This window comes from Tupaia chinensis, unplaced genomic scaffold (assembly GCF_000334495.1).
Source record: "Tupaia chinensis unplaced genomic scaffold, TupChi_1.0 Scaffold000270_1, whole genome shotgun sequence".
In the NCBI taxonomy this organism is placed as follows: Eukaryota; Metazoa; Chordata; class Mammalia; order Scandentia; family Tupaiidae; genus Tupaia; species Tupaia belangeri.
Window position 1 is genome coordinate 3377385 of NW_006159750.1, and position 5791 is coordinate 3383175.

Sequence of the window (5791 nt, forward strand, 5' to 3'; positions counted from 1 at the left end):
GGGAGATAAATTGTGGCCAAATGTCAATTTACTCACCTACAACATGAAATAACTGCTTTGGTGTTCAGAATACCAAAGTCTTATGACCAGGGTATTCTCTTTCTGGCAATTAAGTCTATGTGCAGAGCCAGATAATAACCCAAAGGTTGCTTGGTGAGCAGAAGATCAGGAAATTTCAATGACTTGAATGTTAATAATATCAGGCTGACACATCTCTCTTACAACAGGGTCGGCCTTCTGAAAACTAACAGGATACCAAAGGTATGAAAGTTTTCAGATTACCACTTGCTCTTCCTGTGATAATGCTAGGAGAGCACCACCACCATATATGATGGTGCTTTTCCTAGGCTGGCCCCTTCTTAGCAGCTTACTCTTCATTCTTCATGTATGTAAATATGGTAAGTCAGGTTAACATCACCTCTGTCCAGTTTGTCACTTGACACATTCAGGTCTCAGAGCTCTTATATTAGATGACTTTTGCTATCTCTGCTTGGATCATTTACATGATGATTTCGCAGCATAATTCTGTGAAAGCAATTGCTCTCCTGGAAGACAGTTCTTCACCCCTTCCATCAAAAGTAGTTTGGACCAGGGGCCAGGGCTGGAGGATATTAGAGGTAATTTTTCTGAGATGTAAATGAATCTGTAGTATTTCTCCTTATTCATCATCTACCTCATCTTCAACTAAAAGTTTTGGAGTTAGAGCTTCCAATGGCTGCAGTCTGGCTGAGGACATCTAGAAATCTACTTCATGGATTTATTTCAAACATCTATCACAACAGCGATAATTTTTCCCTTCATTCCCCCCCTATATTTGAAGCATTCAGAATCCTTATACCTTCTGCTTTCCTCTTGATGAAATGCTACTGTACCTTCCATTGGTTCTCAAAAAGAATTATACTTTTAGCACTGCATTAATTTTCTTCTGAAGACCAGGGCATTTATTTTTAAGATCTCCATCAGGTTGCTCGTAAAGCTTAACTATGTACCTGTTAAGCTTGGCGAGGGTAGGAGAGAATAGTAAGATTTAAAAAGAAGAAGAAGAAAGTATCACCTTATATAATTCTACAAGGTTCTCATGCCCCTAATTGCAGTAGAATTCCTTTAAAACAAACATTAAAATAAATGGAAGTGGGAGGGGCTGGTTGAGGAGGAAAGCACATTTTCATTCTCTTGGCACATGGTGCCATAATGGCCCTTTGGCTTACTCAACATGTATGCATTTTTCTGACTGAAGTGATGTTTCTATGCTAAGAGAGCATTACAACTAAAATTATGTACCATATATTACAGAAGCTTCCAGTATAACTTATGCACGTGGGTGCTTCACTTCCCCAGTGTCAGTTTGGCAATGTCTCAAATATGCTTCCGTGCTAAATACAAAGGGCTCAGCTTGAACAGAACATTTGCATTTCTTTTTTTTTCTTTCTTTTTTTTTTTTTTTTTGAGAGAGAGAGAGAGAGATATTTTTGCTATAGGGCACATGTGCTTACCAGAGAGACAGAAAGCAAGAAATCACCCCCAGGGGGGGATGGCCATGCCATAATCCTTTCTCATTCATTCTCTCCTAGGGATTTTGGGCACACATGCACATGCACCTGGTGTGAGTTTCAAGCCACTGGGGCCGGAACTTGAACCATGGCTTGTGGGAGTCCAGCAACATAACCACTGAGCAATCTGCTGGTCCTACGTTTGCATTTATCTATACCTTTACCATAAAATAAAGGAACCAAATAAGAAATTTCTTTACATCTCTTTTTCAATTTTTGTGTCATTTATTCTGAACTAACCTATCTAGTATCTTCCTTCCCTTCCTTCTTTTTTTTATGCAGCTCTCATTTATTTTTCCTTCCCAAGTATTTTTGTGGTTCTTTCTAAGGTGAATTTAAACTAATACAGTTTAACTTCAGGACCTTTCATTGGACTCCTCTAACTAAAATTTTAAAAATCAGTTTTAGACCTAATTTTACATTTTAATATTATATTCTTGTCCTTAAAGAGAGTTCATAGATTTTTAGAAACATTAGGTCCCACAAAATCTGTATTTGCTCCTGTGAGGCTTAGGAGAAAAGACAATGTCAAAATAGGAATTTAAAAGGAAAATCTGAGAGTTACCTTTAGCCTAGTGGTTAAGGGAGTTGGATCCCACATGACTGTGTGGTTTGAATCTTGGCCCTGGAAGCTTGAAAAATATGTTTGACATGTGTATCACCTTATCCTTCCCCAACAGGATGGGGAATGAAGGAGAAGGGATTGTAGCATGATCATGCTCCAAGGGAGGTTCTTCCTCTGTGTATGTGTGTGTATGTGTCTGGTGAGCACACATGCCCACTGGGATTTTTTTTTTTAAAGAAAGATCTGAAAAAAAAAAAGTAGAAAGAAAATAATACAAACATTAAATGCCAAATGGTGTTTTCAGTTGAACATCAAGCTGAGTTGTGAGCTTCTGAGTTTCATGGAACGCGAAGCAGTAAAGGGAATCTGCGCATTGCGTAATTCTCGCTATTAGAATGGACAAAGTGCTCAAAGACAACAGAAGCATTCATTAATCCTGAACTCTGAGATGTGTCTCAGTGGAACACTTTGTGGGGACAAAATCATATTATAATCCAAAAAAATGGTATTTTCACAGTGATGGAAACCTTCATGGAAACAAGTAATACATTTTTTGCTCAAATATGCAGTGAGCCACCATTCTGTATTAGGCATTGTCCCGGGCACATAAGAGAAATATGAAAAGGAACAAGATTTGGAGCCATTTCCTCAGCACTCATAAGCAAACATACCTACAGTTGCAAAAGATAGGTTGATCATGGAGGCCTGCACACCGGCCTGTGGGATCACAATAGGGAGCGTAGCTAGCTCATTTTAGGGATATGGTGAAAGAAGGGAAGGGAAGAAAAAGCATCTGAGCTCACTTATAAAGGTAAAAATATCCATTACATAATAGTTGTCACTTCATAGGGAATGTTAAGGAACTGCCGACACATGTCTTGATGGTTTTTCTGAGTGCAACCTGACTTTCATTCCTGTGGACACTGTGCCCCTAAGCCACAGGGATCACATTCCTCATCTCACTCCTCAGAGACCCCAGAGGCACCTCACTTTTCATAAAGCAAATTGTTGCAATTCATTTCTGTGTCTTGTCTTATTTCCTTGAGTGTTTGAAAGATTTCTCATGACTTCCTTGTAGTCCTTTTAACAGATGTGATGGGTTAACTAAATTCTTTGGTGTCTGTAGAGACCCAAAAGCAAGGTACTAGAACACTAAAATAAGAAGCATGAGGAAGAAAAAAGAAAATTTAAAGAATATACTAATGGACATCCCTTGGCATTCAGATATTTTCAACTTCAAAAGTCTTTATTCAAATGAGCAGTTTAAAAATCTTTTCTAGGCAATTCCCATTTTGCAGTGGAATAGAAAGTGACTCATCTGGCAGCACCTCAAAAAAAAAAAAAAAAAAAGTAAGCCACAAAATGAGAAAGAGCCTGAGTTTTAAGCACCTGATGTCAGGTAATAGAAAACATCTTCATGAGGAAAATAGGATCTCATAATAGCCTTGCTTAGTGAGGGTGTACTTGCAATGAATACTTCTCTCCTGTGCCGGTATTCCCAAAGACACGGAGAGTGTAAGCAACTTATCCTAAGGTCACATTTCTGTCTTTCTAAAGTATTCAACTGCAACAAGTACTGCATCAAACAGCCTTGGAAATCTGCTCCCCATTGTGTCTGACCAAACACCCTGAGACCTTCGCCTTGCATTATATATGGCCTTCTAGCTCCATGTAAGTTTGAAAACACATGAAAAGTTTCTTTCTGCCATCTTAACTTCCATCCTCTTTGACGGATTACAACAGGCAAGCAGTTCCCTGCATTGAAGCAGGATTTTCAATCATGGGGAAATTTGGAGCTTCTGCAATTGATACTAAAATTATGATGCTGCCACTGTACCTTACTCAACAGGGGATTTGCAAAAGGAAAAAAAAATAAAGGCGCAGTACCAAGTCACTGTCACGCTGCAGCAGAGATAGTCTACTGGAGTGTTGGGTCAGGAATTTAGCAGTCCTTTGCAGAAATCAAATTCAGCTTGAAATTCAGCTCATAGGATAGAATTAAAGTGTGAAAATGGAAATTTAGGCTTCTGGTTTTGCTTGATTAGCGATCAATAATTAAACCAAAGCACTGTGATCTCTGAGTATTTAAAACCAAGGAATTTTTAACATACCTAACTAGTGAAAACAAGATTTCATTCCTTCCAGGATTAAAAAAAAAAAAAAAAAAAAAAAAAAAAAAAAAAGCCAGCCTATTTATTCCTCATTCTCTCCCTAAAAAACCAAAAAGGAAAACAGTTCTTGATTTTAAATAATACAAAGGGAGAAATATCTGAACAAGGTGCAAGTGATTATTTAAAATAAGCAAAGGGCAATTGTTCAAAATAAATACTAAAACAGAAGCTTAATGATTCTTATAGTTACCGCCTATTACTGCGCTTCAATGATGTGGTGAAAGTGTCTGAACAACTCATTAACAGCTATCAATTATTGGCATGTAACATGTGTCAGGAATTTTTATGGACTCGCTCATTCAGTCCTCACAGCAGCCTATGCGGTACATATTGTTGGTGCCTTGCAGGTGAGGAAACAGCGTGGAGAAGCTAAGGCACTTCCCTAAGATCACTTGACTATCAGAGCAAATCAAGACTCTCAGGTCTGTCTGATCTCCCTCCCATGCTCTCGCCCACGCGGCTACCCAGATTTAGTGGGGAGGATGTCAATCTCTGACTTGTAGTTAGCGTATTAGAGCAGTGTTGCTTGATGAACCTGCTATGACAATAATCATAGCAAAAATGGGGATAGCACATACCTGTCAAGCAGTGTCCTGGGTGCCTTACATCTTTCAGTTTATATAATCCTCCCTACAACCCCAAGAAGTAACAAACTGAGACACGGAGAGTGTAAGCAACTTATCCTAAGGTCACCCAGTGAGAGTTTAGAGGTTGGAGCCAGGCTTCAAATTCAGACAGCCTCACTCCTGAGCTTCCACCTTGGGTCACAGGACTAAATTACTTGACTAGGAGTTTTAATCTAGATACAGACTCAATTCATGTCTGCATTTATACCAAGTTCAGCCACGGTCTGAAATGGCTCCACCACCTTCGCACAACTTGTGAATGAAAGTGAAATCTGAAAAATCGATAAACTCTATGATCAATATGAACAATCTAATGTATTCTTGAATTAGTCTGCTCAGGTAAGTGTCTATTACAGAGTTTAATTCACATAGACGACAAGTAAAAAAAGGAACAAAAACGATGGTGATGTGAAATAAATCAAATAAAATGCCAGATGATTTGCAACACCTAAGGCGTGCTTCTCATCGCACATTTGAAAAGATCAATTGTATATGTGGATATATTTACACAGGTCCACAGTGTCTATTTGGTACTCTGTGCCCGAAACATAAGCCTAGCTCAATATCTGTTTTGAACCATGTACAAATGTTCATTAACCTCATAGGAAAATGCAAAATGTTTGGTGTCCCCAGGTTTTTTGGACCAGCTGTTGAAAGTTGAGCATTAACTTCCCAATTCTGATAAGCCCAGGAGTTCTAGTATGAAAACAAAAAGATTTTGATGGCTGGATATATATATATATATATATTCTTTGTGATCTTCTCGAAACAGCATCAGTGCTACAAACTTGTAAATGAAAACCTTCAGCTCTAATAATCTCATTTTTTTTGCTTTAGAATCATATATATATATATATATATATATATATATATATTTTT

General features: G+C 38.2%; 1 protein-coding gene across 2 annotated transcripts in view; it reads left to right on the forward strand.

Annotated features, from left to right (window-relative positions):
• NTNG1 (netrin G1) overlaps positions 1-5791 on the forward strand; it is a 307364-nt gene that overhangs the window by 284757 nt on the left and 16816 nt on the right. The gene's annotated exons all lie outside the window — the stretch shown is intronic.